This window comes from Calidris pugnax, unplaced genomic scaffold (genome assembly GCF_001431845.1).
Source record: "Calidris pugnax isolate Ruff unplaced genomic scaffold, ASM143184v1 scaffold58, whole genome shotgun sequence".
Taxonomy (NCBI): domain Eukaryota; kingdom Metazoa; phylum Chordata; class Aves; order Charadriiformes; family Scolopacidae; genus Calidris; species Calidris pugnax.
The window spans coordinates 5,515,860-5,534,746 of NW_015090868.1; positions in this window are offsets into that span (position 1 = coordinate 5,515,860).

Sequence of the window (18,887 nt, forward strand, 5' to 3'; positions counted from 1 at the left end):
ATAGAATCATGGAATGGTTTGGGTTGGAAGGTACCTTAAAAATCATCAAGTTCCAACCCTCCTGCCATGGGCAGGAACACTTCCCACTAGACCAGGTTGCTCAAAGTCCCATCCAGCCTGGCCTTGGACCCCTCCAGGGATGGGGCATTTCCTCCTATTCCATCTGTCCCACTCATGCTCATATTTCCTTTCTTTCACCTAAGTAGAAAGAAATGTGAACCAAGGGAAGTGGACAGAGAAGGCAAAGAGAGAAGTGACAGAGGTAAGGAGGGGAGCAGGGTAGGACAAATTACCAGTCACTCTGCGACCAGCCAAAATAACAAAAATACCAGCCAATACTGATGCATTTCCACATAGGCATAACACTATTTCATTTGATGTAGGAAATCCACCATTCAGTCAAACAAAATCCTTTATGTACATATGCACTTTCCTCCTTGTCTTGACAGATTACTCAAAACCCATACAAGCTGGTGACAGAATACTTAAACAGCAGCAGCCTGGGAGCAGGGGTGTTAAAACTCTTCTCTAGTACAAACAACATCTTGCCAAGCAGTGCCAAAGGGATATAGCACAGTTTTGGGACCTGGTATTGCTTCTCAAGGGATCTGTGTTTCCCTCCACCCTTGGCCCTGGAACTGGTGCTTCTGTTTCATCCCACTTTTGTTTTAAGGTTGGATTCTTCGACCCCTGCCCTAATGACTCTAGCTGTTTAGGTAACACAAAAAGATGTTGCCTTTGGTAGCAATCTGGAGAAGTATGGGAGAATCTGAGAGATTTGTTCCATCTGTCCCATTCCCCATCTCAGCAAAGCAGGTTTACTGGCAGCCAGCCGTTACCTGGCCTTTGCCAATCCCAGATAAGACTGTGACTTAAAGACAGATGCTTTTCCCTTTCTCAAATCCTGCATCAGCCTTTGGCTGGGCCCAAGCAGCTGGCTTTCTGACTTTAATACTACTTAAAAGACATCTGTTTTCTAAGGCTTATCTAGTTCAGTAGCAGTTTTGTTGGGTTTTTATTGATAGCAAGTAAAGCTCCTTGGGACATGTTGCATGGATGGTGTGGTGAAATAGCAATTTGTATTTGCAACTGCTGTTTACCTATGTGCAGAGATCAATATCTGTTGTATTTTGCCCTCCTAATTCACAAAATATGAGTTTAGAATGTAATCTTTTTCTATCTACTCCTCATAACAAATCAATGTTCGTATGTAATATCTGTCTCCTTAATTCAGATTTAAAATCTTTGGCTTTGTAGGCTTTTTTTCCTTCCAGTCAAATAGATAAAATGCTGAAGTTGTTATATTAGGAGGATGTAACATGGATTGGAACAGCAATCCAGGCTTTTCTTTGGATGATTTAACTATCTTCTTCTGTAATAAGCGAATCAAATCCTATATAGTCAATGGCAAGCTGGATTTAAATTCTAAAGCAATGACCCTAACTAATGCAATAGAAAATCTGCAACTATCTCTCACTTTCAGGGGAAAACTAAACCTGTTATCAAGGCACTAGACAGATATCGAGGCCTTCTTTAAAGCCTAGTGACATCCTAATAATTCATTTGAGTTTCAGATCAGAACATTGCTATACTTTGAAGAGACATCAAACATTTACGTAGTTTGTCTTTTTTTTTTTTTTTTTTTTTTTTTTTTTTTAAAGACTACTATAGCAACTCCTTTTAGCTATTATACTTATTCACGGTGTTTCCTGGTTAAGTTTTTACTGCAAATGGGTGTGGAAAAATAAAACTTTTAGGACGGATGAGATAAGAAGAGGTAGTAGCAAAGGCCACTTGAGGATGGCTTTGGAAAATATGTGAGAACTTACAGAAACACATGCTACGGCACCTCTCTAGGACCCACACCCATGTAGCAGCCCAGTGCATGCCACTCCAGGCCCATAAGAGTGTCTGACTCATGAAAGTATGATAAGAAAGTGAATTTATTGGCCACGGTCCCCTGTAAAGATGCTTGATAGCATAAAGCAAAGTGTTTCCAGTGATCACTAGGCAACTCCTGAGGCCACTTTTCCCAGGCTGTAGCTGACCCTGGAGCTGACCATTAGGTAAATATTTCCTCCCAAAGCTACTTTTTATTAATAAAAGACAGATATCACACCAATTTTCTTTCTGGTTTTCCTAGCCTAGCCTATTTTCATGCAGCTGCAATAGCATTTAGGTTCTCCAGTATCTTCCACAGAAAATCTGTAACTCCTAAAGATCAGAGGCCACAAATACAAATGGGTCTCTTATCCTGAAGTTAAACCACCAAGAGTCTGTGTTGATATCCAAGTTACTTTGCTTAGTCTTTCTGGGACATTTTGGGTGATATTCGTGTCACCTAACTTAAGACATTTAAAAATCAGCTATCTAGATTCCCTCCTTACCAAAATGAATAGATGATCTGCACTTTGGAGGCACCAGTCTCTCTCCTATGACTAAAAAAATGACACTGACTGCATGCTTATTCAACGAAATAAAATTATTTGAGATGAATCTCACTACTAATATCTAATATTAGATTCTACTACAACTACTAGATCACAAATATAGAATATGTATATAAATCTTGCCTACTTGATGGATAGATTCCTCATATCTGAGTTGCAAAAAAAAAATGGCCCTGCTGTAAGTCAGCAAAAAGACCTCCTTGATCAGCTTTCTCCAGGGAATTTTCTTCTTATAAAATTTATTTGAGCAGCATGATGTGATGCCTTTCCCAGAACGGCTGCTTCTTCTAGTTGACACAGGGATGTTTATAATAGAGAAGAAAATATTTCAAGACAGGTCAAGAAAACTGCAAAAATATACTCCCTCTGTGCACGTGTGTGTTGCTTGCTTGACACATTTTCGGTTTGGTTTTTTTTCAATCAGGCATAGCTTGTTGAAGATGGCTGCAATTTTCTGAGCTTCATGATCAGTAAAATAACTGTATGTAATTGCATGGCAGGAGCAAAGTAAGGTTTCAGTTAATTTATTTACAGGTCTCTTAATCCTATTTCATCCATTCAGTTTTATCACCTTCCTGTCTCTGCTGCTGTCAGTTATAACTCCAGCCTTGAACCTCCCACTGTCTGGCTTCAACCACTGTAACCTTTTTATTTCTCATACTTAGCTGATCCTATCCTAAAGGCCTTTTATCCCCCAATGAATGTAATCTGACCACTTAACTTTTATATATCTGTTCCTTTACTCTATTCTTTCCTTTTACAGGATGCTGAACCTCTTGTGTTTTCCTCTTCACTTTTACTATGCACTTCTTATTTTCTGTGGACTGAAAGAGCCCTCAAGGCAGACAATAATCGTATGTACCATTTCCAGTGTTTGCTTTAGATGTGATATTTATCTTATAACCAATATATTGACATGCATTCTTTGGGTTTTATTCACAGGTTTTTCTGCCTTCTTACGGAGACAGTTGGCTTCATGACAGAATAGTAACTTGTCTTGTCACTGTACTGTCACAGAGGATTCAATATCAAGACCTTCCGGGAAGGAGCTTTCAGAGCAGGCTGAATCTGATGTCATGTACACTTTGATAGGTCACAGATGACATCATTTAACCTGATAGAATTATGCTACTGGATAGCAAGTTCAAAATGAGACAGTGCTACAACCTCCTGAATAGTCACGCTATGTGCACACTATCACAAAACCTTTCTCCTTCTCACTTACAAACCTCAGAATGCCATGGGAAAAGAAAGGAAAAGAGGACGGGGGAAAGGGGTTGCGGTCAGTTCACACGTCTCTGCTGCTCCTTCCTCCTCAGGGGAAGTACTCCTAACGCTCTTTCCCTGCTCCAGCTTGGGGTCCCTCCCACAGGAGACAGTCCTCCACGAACTTCTCCAATCTGAGTCCATCCCAAGGGCTGCAGTTCTTTACGAGCTGCTTCAGCATTTGTCCCTTCTATGGGGTGCAGTCCTTCAGGAAAAGACTGCTCCAGTGTGGGTCCCCGATGGGGTCATAAGTCCTACCAGCAAACATGCTCCAGCATGGGTGCCTCTCTCCATGGGGCCACAGGTCCTGCCAGGATCCTGCTCCAGCACAGTCTCTCCATGATGTCACAGCCTCCTTTGGGCACCCATCTGCTCTGGCATGGGTTCCTCCAGGAGCTGCAGGTGCATTTCTGCTCCACTGTTAACCTCCATGGGCTGCGGGGGAATCTTTGCTCCTCCTTCTTCACTGACCTTGGTGTCTGCAAAGCTTTCTCTGCCACATATTCTCACTCTTCTCTCTGGCTGCAGTTGTGCAGGTTTGTTTTCTCCTTCTTAACTATGCTATACCAGAGGTGTTACTACCATAATTGGTGGGCTTGGCATTGGCCAGTTGTGGGTCCATCTTGGAGCTGGCTGGCACTGGCTCTATCGGACATGGGGGAAGTTTCTGGCAACTTCTCACAGAAGTCACCCCTTAGCCCCTCCGCTACCAAAACCTTGTCATGCAAATCCAATAGAGGAACAAAGAAAGAGTTAATATTTCTTGGTTTTTTATCATTTGGGGAAAATGTGATTTGAATTTTACAGTTCTAGGGTTAGAAACAAGGGTAATTTAAAAAAACGTGACTCATAATTTCACATAAAACTTCAGCACACCGTCAGAAAACACAAGGCATTTTCTATGCATTTATTACAGTGTTCCTCAGTGAAATTCTCCCTCAGGAGTCTTCATTTTTGGAGGGAACACAGTTAAAATTATATTTACATAAAGCAAACAGAACTTTTCAGAGTTTTTTGGCAGGAATTACCCAACCACGCTGATGTAACTTAAAAGGTTTGGAACGTACTGAAATAAGTAACTCTAGAGATGCCTCCTTGGAAATATTCAGAATCAGAAAATTATACACCTGAAGATTTTAACCAGTGAAGTACCCTTCCCCTTGGTTTTAGGGAATTCTTTTAATCTGTCTGCTCTTCCTCAATCTCATTCATTTGATTCTGTGACTCTTTCAGGTGAATAAATTACAACTTACTTTTCCTCTTCCAAAGATCATACATTTTTTTCTCATTTCCCTGCATTCATTCTGGTACAGCCTGTAAATGGAAAGGGAAAAAGAATCTTTCTAAGATAAGGTGGCATCTGACTAAGGGCAGCCCACGATGCAAGGACCAGAACAACAATATTATTCAGAATAATGAAATAACTCTCAAATGGGATAATTGTTAGATGTGATAAACTGAATAATCTCAAAACACAGATATTGCAAAGTAGGCAAAAATTAAGCTAAAAGACAATACAGTGGCCAATGGAGAAAATAAAGATCAACTGGGTCCCGATGGTTCACTTCATAAGCACCTCACAAACATGGATATGTTACTTCCAGCTCCAAGTATAGAGCACATTATAGGTAACCTGCATAAATAAATTGAGCAATAGGTTGACATCTGCAGTACAAATTCAGGTTGCTATGTTAGTTTATATTCCAAAAGCATAGAAAGGAGTTGCTTTGAGGAAACTCAGTCAGTGAATTATGGAAATGCAACTGTATGTAACAGATATGAACAAAGTATATCACACAAGCTGTTATTTGCATGAAATCTCGATACCATAATATTGTCTTTAAGATGTGAAGAAGAGTGTCTCAGGGCACTTAATCAAATATTTGCACATTTTATACCAATTATCCATACATTTTAGGCACATATTCAAACACTCCATTTCTTGATCGTTGTAATTATTGTACATTCCATATCTCTGAAACACGCCAGATTCCTAATTGGAAGGAAGAAAATTATCTTGAGGCATGCTCTAACAAAACAATGAAAAATAGCCTAGGAACAATGCCCTTTTTGTGCTGCCTACAATATCTTCCTGCTATGTATACAAAATCACAATAAACTTTTAATCTGAACTAGAAGAAAAAACTTCCTGATACCTAGATACCTTAAAAGCCAAAGAGAAAACTTGCCATGTAAAATGCCTTTATACATGACTGAATCCACTTCTGTGTTTACTCTTATTCTACAACATAAACCAACACTCTCTCCTTCCATGCAGTAATCTCCCTGAAAACAAACCAGCAAAGGGTCAAAAGCAGCAAAGGAATGAGGCTCCTAGACTGCACTGCAGTTTGGAAATCAAGTCCAAACACAGTCTCTCCATGATGTCACAGCCTCCTTTGGGCACCCATCTGCTCTGGCATGGGTTCCTCCAGGAGCTGCAGGTGCATTTCTGCTCCACTGTTAACCTCCATGGGCTGCGGGGGAATCTTTGCTCCTCCTTCTTCACTGACCTTGGTGTCTGCAAAGCTTTCTCTGCCACATATTCTCACTCTTCTCTCTGGCTGCAGTTGTGCAGGTTTGTTTTCTCCTTCTTAACTATGCTATACCAGAGGTGTTACTACCATAATTGGTGGGCTTGGCATTGGCCAGTTGTGGGTCCATCTTGGAGCTGGCTGGCACTGGCTCTATCGGACATGGGGGAAGTTTCTGGCAACTTCTCACAGAAGTCACCCCTTAGCCCCTCCGCTACCAAAACCTTGTCATGCAAATCCAATAGAGGAACAAAGAAAGAGTTAATATTTCTTGGTTTTTTATCATTTGGGGAAAATGTGATTTGAATTTTACAGTTCTAGGGTTAGAAACAAGGGTAATTTAAAAAAACGTGACTCATAATTTCACATAAAACTTCAGCACACCGTCAGAAAACACAAGGCATTTTCTATGCATTTATTACAGTGTTCCTCAGTGAAATTCTCCCTCAGGAGTCTTCATTTTTGGAGGGAACACAGTTAAAATTATATTTACATAAAGCAAACAGAACTTTTCAGAGTTTTTTGGCAGGAATTACCCAACCACGCTGATGTAACTTAAAAGGTTTGGAACGTACTGAAATAAGTAACTCTAGAGATGCCTCCTTGGAAATATTCAGAATCAGAAAATTATACACCTGAAGATTTTAACCAGTGAAGTACCCTTCCCCTTGGTTTTAGGGAATTCTTTTAATCTGTCTGCTCTTCCTCAATCTCATTCATTTGATTCTGTGACTCTTTCAGGTGAATAAATTACAACTTACTTTTCCTCTTCCAAAGATCATACATTTTTTTCTCATTTCCCTGCATTCATTCTGGTACAGCCTGTAAATGGAAAGGGAAAAAGAATCTTTCTAAGATAAGGTGGCATCTGACTAAGGGCAGCCCACGATGCAAGGACCAGAACAACAATATTATTCAGAATAATGAAATAACTCTCAAATGGGATAATTGTTAGATGTGATAAACTGAATAATCTCAAAACACAGATATTGCAAAGTAGGCAAAAATTAAGCTAAAAGACAATACAGTGGCCAATGGAGAAAATAAAGATCAACTGGGTCCCGATGGTTCACTTCATAAGCACCTCACAAACATGGATATGTTACTTCCAGCTCCAAGTATAGAGCACATTATAGGTAACCTGCATAAATAAATTGAGCAATAGGTTGACATCTGCAGTACAAATTCAGGTTGCTATGTTAGTTTATATTCCAAAAGCATAGAAAGGAGTTGCTTTGAGGAAACTCAGTCAGTGAATTATGGAAATGCAACTGTATGTAACAGATATGAACAAAGTATATCACACAAGCTGTTATTTGCATGAAATCTCGATACCATAATATTGTCTTTAAGATGTGAAGAAGAGTGTCTCAGGGCACTTAATCAAATATTTGCACATTTTATACCAATTATCCATACATTTTAGGCACATATTCAAACACTCCATTTCTTGATCGTTGTAATTATTGTACATTCCATATCTCTGAAACACGCCAGATTCCTAATTGGAAGGAAGAAAATTATCTTGAGGCATGCTCTAACAAAACAATGAAAAATAGCCTAGGAACAATGCCCTTTTTGTGCTGCCTACAATATCTTCCTGCTATGTATACAAAATCACAATAAACTTTTAATCTGAACTAGAAGAAAAAACTTCCTGATACCTAGATACCTTAAAAGCCAAAGAGAAAACTTGCCATGTAAAATGCCTTTATACATGACTGAATCCACTTCTGTGTTTACTCTTATTCTACAACATAAACCAACACTCTCTCCTTCCATGCAGTAATCTCCCTGAAAACAAACCAGCAAAGGGTCAAAAGCAGCAAAGGAATGAGGCTCCTAGACTGCACTGCAGTTTGGAAATCAAGTCCAAACAGCACTCAGAAAAATCTTTACTGCGCTGCCATCCAAAATACCAAGCTGACTCACATTTTAAAACTAAATTCCAGAGATGCCTACAATTGACATAGCTGAGTAGTTCACAATGCTTGGCTCACACCTTGCTTATACGGCTAGATTAGGATCCAAAATTATGTCATTTCCTATGTATGTTCTGCAAGGAGCTTGATTTGAGAGACATCGTCAGAGCATATCTAATAGACATTCAGCTTTAAAGTTCATCTCAAATGCAGCTGCAAGTAACTACAATCTTTTAAAACATGACCTCTCTTCATCGTGAAGAGCTGTGAAAGTCTAACACAGTCCCTCCCTTAGCCAGTTCCAAAGATGTGGGGTTTTTTTTTTTAGTTTTTCTTTATATGAATATGACTAGAAAAGGAATAGAAAATGATGAAAAAAACACCTAAGATGGATTCATTTAGTGCCTAGGATAGTTTCTGAAGAAGCTTTCCTCCCAAAGATGGTTTTAGAAATTTCCCAGTCTTTTAAACAATCACTCTCTGCTGCCTCCAGTTCATTCACTGTCGTAATCTAGCATCTGGACTACTAGGTTGCAGCATCATGTTCCATCTCAGACCCATAATGTCCAGAAATCCTTTGAGTAAGTGGTGTGGGTTTGAATTCCTTGTGGCAATAAGGAAATATTAAACCAAGATCTCTGTATTTCTCATCCAAATGTTCTGACCATCAAACTGAAGTTCTTACAACTGTATTTCTTTAAAGAGTCAGGCACTTTTCTTCAGGAGAGGCATCAGGTGTCTTGACTCAGGGACAGGATTAATAACTCAGTCACCCACCCAGTTGTTTTAACACTCAGTAGCTACACATACAGTGTAGTTCTAAATGTCAATCTTACTTCACCCATGAATTGCCTGGGAACTTAGGTTTCTCATGCATAATTCTTGCCTGAGAAGGCGGCCATAAAAGTAATAGCACCAAGAAGTGCATTTATTTGAAATGATCTTTTAATATTCATGACTTTGATCTTCTGTTGTTTGCAAAATAATTTGAAATTCACTCTCCTTGCTAGTATTCATTTAGTGGCATTTTCTTAGTAGCTAATTAGTTTTCTTGGTGCTGTTCTGAGAAAGTTACATCCTTGACTTCCTGCGGCACTATAAGATTGTATGGGTCATCCACAGTGTACACAAGTATTTTCAGTGTTATTATAATCCTGCCAAGGAACTTCTATTTTAAAAGAGGTTGTATATTGTTCCAGTGGTCATCCTGGAAAGAAGCTGTCTTACCTACAGTCTTTGTCTGGAAATTGGCACATTCATTGTTTATTTGAATAGAATTTATATGACCCGTGGAAGTGGATATATGACATTTTGATAGTTCTGCAAATACAATTCTGCAATCCAAAACTGGAAAAGAAAATACAGTCTATTATAAATTACATGCACCCAATACACCTGACTACTGAAATGGATACAGTGGTAACAAATTCAGAGGTTCAAGATCCTTCAAGCCTCTGTTGTGTTGTCACCACAAAGCAGTTACTGTAATCAAGAGCATGCAAGACCTCTTCCTTCCAGACAGAAGCACGAGGACCCCAGCCTTGCTGTGAATTGCCTTTACCTCACTGTTCTGGTGTTTCTTAGCTCCTTATACTTCCATGTGCAACCAGATATTATATTTTTGATCATAATTTCACTGAATTTCACTGAATTTTTAGAGTTGGAAGGGCCCATAGAGATCATCCAGTCCAACTCCCCTGCCAAAGCAGGACCACCCAGAGCTTGTCAGAGCATGTTACTCAAGACTGCATCCAGGCGGGTCTTGAAAATCTCCAAAGAAGGGGACTCCACACCCTCCCTGGGCAGCCTGTTCCAGGGCTCTGGCACCCTCACCGTGAAAAAGTTCTTCCTTATATTCCAATGGAACCCTTTATGGAGAGGGGGTCTCCTAGAGACGTGTGCACAGTGTGAGGGAAGCGGCCCTCAGGTGTCGGAGCGAGCAGGCGGAGAGAGGCGGCGGAGTGAGGGAGCAGAGCGGGGCTCGTGCACAAGACAGAGGGGGAGGATTTGAGAGGGAATGGACCTCTCAGGCTCAAAAAAGGGTCTGGCAACCAAAGGCCTCAAAGCCCCCGTCAAGAAAAATGTGGGAACTCAGACCGAGCTCCCATGCAAAGACGCGGCCCTGCAGGGCCCTGGCTGCACCGAGTGCCTGAGCCTGGCTGTGGTACCACAGGGACCCGGGGACACCCATTGTGTGCGATGTGAGTAGATAAATGACCTGCTCAGACAGGTGGTAGAGCTGAGAGAAGAAGTGGAAAGGTTAAGAAGCATTAGAGAATGCGAGGGTGAAATAGACCGGTGGAGCCATACCCTGGGGCAAGGGCAGCGAGAAGAGTCTCTAATAATTATTATTATTTTGTTTATACTATTATTTTTAATCACTTCTGAAGCAGAATAGAAGAGTTTCTCTATGTAAAAATCTATTTTAGACCTATTTCTCATTAAGCCTATCGCAGTAATCTAAACACCGTCTAATTAGATATTTTTCATTACTTTAGTTTCCTATTCAAGTTGCTGAGATACCCTTTGCCATCAGTGAAACTGTGAAATCTTATTGACCTAGTGGCACCGTAACCGTGGCAGTGGGAGAATAGTGCTTCTATACCCATGCAATATTTGTTTACTTTATGGCTGAAGGGTATTTTGTTACTCTTCTCAGCCTTCCCATCTGGTGAGAACTAGACTGTATTCCATCTTCCATGTCATCCTGTACAGAATAAATGTTACAAGTTTCCCAATATTTTTCATTACAGTGTTTCTGCAACCCTCAGTTTCCTTGTTCTGAATGAAAAGGCAACTAATCATAAAGCGTCCTCCAGAAAAAATGTGCTTCAAACAGTTTAAGGAAGGTGGGAGAGGAGTTGAAATGCTGAAAGAAATGGAGTGGAGGAGCTGGAGCTGCTTTTGTATGTGAAGTTTGAGTATCACTTGTTCTACAAGGCTGCAGCTGAAGCGGAGGTCCATCTACATCAAAGCCAAGTTGTAAGTCAACACAACAAAAACTTATGAAAGATGTGATTATGCATCTGTATCTGATGTGCATATGTCCCACTCTCAGTTCTGCTGAAAATTCATATCCCAGAAACTTTTCTATGAGCTTTCTGGGAACATTTTGTAGGAATTAAAGGCCTTCATGTTTCACAGTTCTGAAAAGCTCCACCCAGATCCATTTGAAATTCGTCAGTGCGTGGGAAGATGCCCGACACAGTCTTGATCACTCTGAGTGATTCCAGGTTCTGCAGGGACCTATGGTCCCCTGCCTCAGACCTTAATTCTCTAGCTCAGCAAGGGAGAATCTGTTGCAAGCTACACAGTTGTTTTCTTCTGCTAAGAATATATACGACTCCAATTCTTTTCTCTTAAACTGAAGCCAATCCATTCTTCAATGTATTCTCATGTGAATGAGTCACATTAATGATTCCCAGTTGTCCCTGGTCTGGGAGAGACATGAAACATATAGTAAAAAAAAAAAAAAAAAAGCACCGGTAGCAAAACTTGGCTCAAAATTTACAACCTAACATGCAAAGAAGGAGCAATGTAATTGAACCAATCACAATGTGGAAGTTTCAGGCAGAATCATCAAATTATTGTACTGTGCAACTATAACATTATTTCTGCTTTTATTGTTGCTTGAATTGCTGAGTAAAAACATTTTGAATGCATAGGATGATGTTCCTGAGGTCATTACGAGTAAAAGTCTCTTTCTCCTGTTATATAGCGTGTAGCTCCCTATTGCTCATTTCACGCTTCTTATGTGAAATAAGCACAAATCATACAACAGAAACAAGAGGCAAATTGAAAGGAAACCATTTTCCTGTAGTTTTTCTTCATTAGCATTTCACTTATTAAAGAAGTTATTTCTCTCTTCTCCAACTTGGATTCCTTTTCCGTTTCTTTTCACAGTTTCTTTCAAGATTTTGAAAAAAACAGTCCAGATATCCCCACAGTAAGTAAAATTTCTGAATTTGTTTTTGCCTACATCATATAACACATGTGTGGAAAACATATGGGAAGCCAAGTTCCTCTGGTTTTTCTATGGGCCATTTCATAAGGTGAATTGCTTCTATCAAGGGGTGCTTTGTCAAGACATGTTTTAAGGGACTAAATTATCTTCTCACTGCTCAACAGGTATAACAGGATTCAAATTTCTTTCCAGAAGTAAAAGGTGTTCTCATATAATACTACTTGTCAGGAACAAGAACCGCTCTGTAAAATAAAAGCTTTAGAAAAAAAGCCTCTTAATTAACTTCACCATTTCAGGAACATAATACAATCACACCATCTCCAATTAGATTTTTAGCAAATTGAAACTGAAAAAGTAAACAGAGTGTATGACAGTGATTAGCAAAGCACTGAGCAGAATTGAGTCACTGAATATTACGTAAGTGAATCATTAAAGGTAAAACCTCAAAGATATTTAGACAGAAAAAAGATTATGTTAAAGGTTAGTATGAATAACATCTCTTCAGTGTATTTTGAGCAAGTATAGAAACAAGCAATAATATTCATATATTTCTGTTACTGACAGCATATAAGTAGAATGTTGTCACTTATTTTTTCTCTTTAAATAATCTAAATATAAATGTAATTTAGTGAAAATAAATATTGTCACTTTATTACAAAGGGCTTTTCTTTTGGAAAAGAAAAGTACAGCTAAGTTCTGCTGGTAATTAAACAGAATATTGCAAGTCATTGCATCATTAATCCCTGTATAACCATTTAAAGATTGTAGTCATAATTGCTTTAGTAATGTTTTCCCATATTGGCTTAATGATTTACAATAGTTCCATTTTCCTGAATGCTCCTATCTACCGCTCAGGTGAAGAGGACAGCAAATTATACAAAGAATGCAAGACTGAACCCTGGCCAGAAAAAACCCACATGCACTACTTAAGTGCATAAAATAGCAACGGTACTTCATACCAGCTCACTCATTTCTAAGATGTGTTCAGTAGCAGAATCCCTGAGCAAACCTCAAGTGGTCCATTCCCAGTCCTCCCTGCAGGCACTTACACGCATCCCTTCCATAAATGAGGACAGGCCGAGCCCCGTTTTGTGCACTCTTGGAGCTTCTGTGCTCAATGAAGTACCGGGGCTTCCAACCTGGTGTTTCTGTCAAACAATAATCAGAAAGTAGGAGGAGAAAATCCATTGAGGAATGGTTCTTCTGCTCATTCATGCAATGTGAAGGACAATGCTTCTAAGAGGACTTTTCTCCTAGACATAACTGAACAAGCTGCTGGTGCTAAGCAATCTAACAGTGCTGAATAGAAAAAAAAATTAATATGAACATCCTTTTTTTAAGTCTCAGTCTCTGCATTAAAACCCTATTTACTTCTGGGTTGTTCTCGCGTAGTGTGCCATCTGCAGAAAAGTTTGTCACCATTTCTTTGCTACGTAGTTTATTTAGAATTCCTCCTGAACTATAAAAACATGATTTATGGAAAGGAGGGGAAAGGAGTCCTTTGTTATTTCATACTACTCTCATAGCTCATGCACCACTGTCTTGAAAACAGATATGGTGTAAGCAGCTGAATAGTACATCAGAGGTTTTCAATTCCTGTGAAACTGAATGACATCTGACCTCAGAGTTAATTTTTCCATATTTCCACTAATGTTACAAATAGCAGATACAGATGCAATTAAACTGAGGCCTGTGATCTATATCACCAGCCATTTTAAGTTCTGAAAATGTGTTTCTCAAAGTCTTTTTTAAGTTTTTTCTCCCATTTTTTTCTGGGAGGAAAAAAAGACAATAAGAAAAGAAATCATTATTAGTGTCCTGGAAACAGATTACTCATATAATTCTCTTAAAATTCAGTATACAATTTTTAGGACACATTATATATGGAAAATATATATATATACACTGCTAATTTCTCACAAATAGATTAGGGTTAAGAGATAAATGGATGCATGGCTAAGAATAATGGTGGTACTGTAGAAAATACTGAGCTGAATTAAAGTGCTGCTAGACCCAATGTAGCTTGTATTTTTTACGTCTACAAACAGTAATTTCAGCATTCAAAATGTTTCGAGCACACACACCACAGGCAGTAATATCTAGCTTAAGTGGCTTCATGGCACAGCTGGTTTCAGTGATGCTTTCATTCGGAAGTCTTAAGAAATCAAATGACAGCTTAAGTGCCTTGCAGAAATGCTCACTCATCTTCGCACCGTCCTGCGGGTTGCTTGGGAAATCACAAAGCTCTGGAACAGCAATGCCAGTTGAAAGGGGAGGTTGTGACAAACGTTGTGTCATGACACCGTGGAACAAGCACTGTAGGCTATTTACAGCCCAACGCTCTTCCTGGGTTTTACACTGGAAGCCAGCATAAAACTGCTATTGACTTCAATGAAAGCCATAAATGCTTGTCAGCTTAAGACTGAAGTACAGTGTACTTGTGTAACCAGTTCAAAGGACTCTCCCAAATTCCTGGGAGCACCGGATGAGACAATATTTATACATGTTAAGATGGAAAGCCTGATTCTCCACCGCCTTCCACTTGCATATTCGGCAAATCTTGAGTGCCGCTTCTGTTTTGCCAAGTCCTTCACTTCAGCCAAGCTTTTGTCCTCTGAATGTTTTCAGCCTGGTGAGGCAACTGGCTGTCTGCCAAGGGTGCTTGGGTCACCTCACCTCTGAAGTTCACACAGCAACAGATTTTGTGGGAATATTAGTGAACTTGTTAGGCTTGTTTGTTTAACTTCTTTCTGAACAGATGTCTATTAATTAGTAGATTACAATATTAAAGTAGCATTGTTTATGCTAACGTGTTTTTTAGGTGATTGATCCAGAGTGTGTTCAGGAATGAGGAAAAAAAATTGTCCCAATTATGGGTTAATTTATAAACTCCCTTTGGGGACTCGTATCTTTAGTGGAAACTTAAAGCAAGAAGCTGAGTTACGGTTTTGCTCGCTATCAAAAAAGTTTCTTTTTATTTCCAAAATAAAGCAAAATTAAATATGATATTTACAGATCTATTCAGTGATGCTCTCACTTTTCTAATTCAAAAGTACATTTTTATTTTTAATAGGTATGTCACATTGTACTTAAGGCATTGGCATTTCTAGTGTGAGTACTCATTTGGCATTTCTGAGTCGTTACTGCTGGCTATTTTTTTTGGATCTTGTATATTTTGAATACCTGACACACCTACATAAAGAAAAGATTTTAGACTGTGACTAAATATGCTGATACCAGACATTATGGTCTTACTGATATCAGCTGGCCATATCCTGAATTATACTTCAAAGTTCAATTAGTTTAACTTCAGAGGACAAAGTACAAACTTCATTACAGTCTGCCGTTTATGAAATGTTCTGGGTAGAGTTGACTCTTGACTGCTATTTGGAACAGTTAGTCATTATATTGCCTACAAAAAGACATATTTGCTGCTAGAGTAGGACAAGAGGTAGTGGCTTTAAACTGAAAGAGGGAAGATTTAGACCAGATAGAAAGAAGAAATTCTTTACTTTGAGAGTGGTGAGACCCTGGCCCAGGTTGCTCACAGAGGTAGTAGATGCCCCATCCCTAGAAACATTCCAGGTCAGGTTGGATGGGGATCTAAGCAACCTGATCTAGTTGAAGATGTCCCTGCTCGTTGCAGGGGGGTTGGACTAGATGGCCTTTAAAGGTCCCTTCCAACCCAAAGTATTCTATGATTCTATGATATTAAGTCCTTCCTAGCAAAAATCCTAGGCAACCAAGCAAGGCAGTGCTTGGCTTTTAAGCATATTCTGCTCAACAGAGAATTACGTGTGTGTCCATAAACAGAGCTTTCATTATATTAAGTCCTTTCTAGCAAAAATCCTAGGCAACCAAGCAAGGCAGTGCTTGGCTTTTAAGCATATTCTGCTCAACAGAGAATTACGTGTGTGTCCATAAACAGAGCTTTCATTATTTCTGCATAATCCACCAAAGGATGAGATCCATATGTATGAGTGTGTTGATCTGAGGAGCCACCCATAAGTGCTTGTAAAAAGTGCTAAACAAAAATGTTGGGTGAAAACCTCCCTCCTTTCATGGATACAGTTAGATCTGAAGAGGCACATCTCTCTCACATGCAAAACCACTGGCAAAGTTGGAGCCTGTGCACTAAAAGTGCTCTACAATTGCCATTGGTTTTAATGGAGTTGAAGCCAGTCTCACAGGCTACTGCTACATGCTGGCACCCACAAATAAATATGTCTGGGATTTTCTTATTAGCAAATAATAATTTTTAAGTACAAAAAAAAACCACATTCATTTTGAGGCTATGGAACTAACCAGGAAGCTCCAATGCAAGCCAAAATGTCGTTGACATTCTAGCTAGAAGTTATTTCAGACAACAGAGATAGGGTTGGGTGCATCTATAACATCACTGAGGAAACCTCAGTTGTGGCATAACACACTGTCATATTGCCTGAAAGCTTCCTGTCCTGAACTAGTGCTCATAGTCAGAGGTGGTTTCATAGGGCAGAGTTCCACTACCATAGAATAGGTAAATCCCATTCTACATGGTATAGATAAATGCATCTTCATTTCACAGCATCACCATTTCCCTCAGAAAAGAGAACTTGGTCTATTTACAAAATCTGAACAAGACTGCAGAATGAATCCACGAGACATGCATACATAAGACTGCCAGAGTGCAGTTGGATCATCTGGATGGTAACAATTCTGAATCTTAATAAAAGAGTGGAGAGGGGTGTTAGAAGAGAGAGGGAAAAGAGACATAAAGGGATTTCTTGTCTTTTTTTGCCTCTTTTTTTTTTTCTTTTTTTTTTTTTTAATGCATATGTTCTTTCGGTATGAAAGAGAAACCATTTCCCTCAGAAAAGTGAACTTGGTCTATTTACAAAATCTGAACAAGACTGCAGAATGAATCCATGAGACATGCATATATAAGACTGCCAGAGTGCAGTTGATTCATCTGGATGGTAACAATTCTGAATCTTAATAAAAGAGTGGAGAGGGGTGTTAGAAGAGAGAGGGAAAAGAGACATAAAGGGATTTCTTGTCTTTTTTTGCCTCTTTTTTTTTTTCTTTTTTTTTTTTTTAATGCATATGTTCTTTCGGTATGAAAGAGAAACAGAAAGAGAAGAATGTGTAAAAACAGATGTGGAACTACAAAGCCTCCCCACAGACTCCTTGAGAAGGAAGATGTACATAAAGAGCAGTCTGTGTGGCCATTAAAGCACAAACTGATTCAGAGAGAGGATATGAAAAAATGTTACAGTAAACACATAATTCATGGCAAAAGTTGAGATGTATATAACTATCGCAGAGTAGCAGGGAATTAGTCTTTCTTGCATGATTAAATACAGCTAGTGTTTGCAAACATGAGGCACTCACTGCATGGCTGATGTAGAGCATGTGAAGTTTGTCAGAAGTAGTACATTTCTTAGGCAAATCCGATATAGCTATAGCAGGGGAAGACAAGCTGGCAGGGTAACTTATAGCCTTAGTCCATAGCAGCTACAACCACGCCACTGTGACATTGCTGATATAAATAAGATCCTCCTTTCATCTGAGAATCTCATTCAATCTTCAGCACAGAATGATATGTGGTTCTTAATACTGGCCAAGGCAAATTGCAATAGCAGTAGCCTCTCTGAACGACAAGGACAGCTTCCTACCATAGTTCTGAGTCACCTTAAGGAAAATGTCTCCCTATCTTTTCTATAAAATTTTCAAGGGTTATAGATCATTTTCTGATTAATTTACAGTCTGAACTTATATATTTTTTTCTGTAATCCTATTCTGACTTTGACATTTGTAGTCCAAAAAAAAAAATCCCTAAATGCCCAATGCTTTTACCACATTTGAATTGTCTAGTGGTGTTTTGGTTAGGTACTGCTTCTCATACAGTGCTCCTGCAATTTTGCATTCCATTCTTTTTTAAATTATTTTCCTTATAGTTTCTAACACTGAAGGATATTGGCTTTTAATAATGAGAGGCATTTAAAATGTACACAGGGATTGTATGGTAAGTGGAAAGTGTGATTTATGCCTTTGATTTGACCGCTCACATATCAACCACATAGTATCTATCATTGTTTTTAATACAGTGAACTTTTTTTGTAAAGAAGTTGTGCTTTTCGCTTCATCTTCTGTTGCTGTGGTCTCCTCAATCCCTATCATCTTCATCAGCTTCTATTCTGAAACCCCAGCCTGTTTCAGTACGTGGCCCCAAAATTTGTGGTTATTTTCTGGATTTCACAGGCCCACATTTCAGACTTACCTTTTCTTAACAGTGTATGTTGCTGAAAGCGGTTTCCCATCGCGCAGTTCCCAAGCGTCATTATCATACAGGCATGTGTTCTGAAACACATTTTGTGCTAAATTGTTTCATTATATTTGAAAGCAAATACGCATACATCCAACACAACTGCAGTGCTGAGTTGGGTGGTCCCTACTGCTTTGTGGTAGAGGCAAGAAGAAAACATCATGTGTGAGTTCAACACCGTTAAGTTGTTTATCAGTAACGCAGAAGTGATGTGGCTGAATCAGCATAATCTCTGCTGAAAGAGGTTTCTGGTGTTAACTCTTCTGTTGCCTGTCATCATGCACAGAGCATAGACAGAACGATTCCCTATTCTGTCATCTCTTTTAACTGGAAATGCCTACAAAAGCCTGTAGAGGCTTTGTATCAAGAATGACAGCAGCATCTGTCCCGCAGGGAATACTTGTCTTTGCTTTTCCTCTAGATTTCAATGATACATAATAAAAA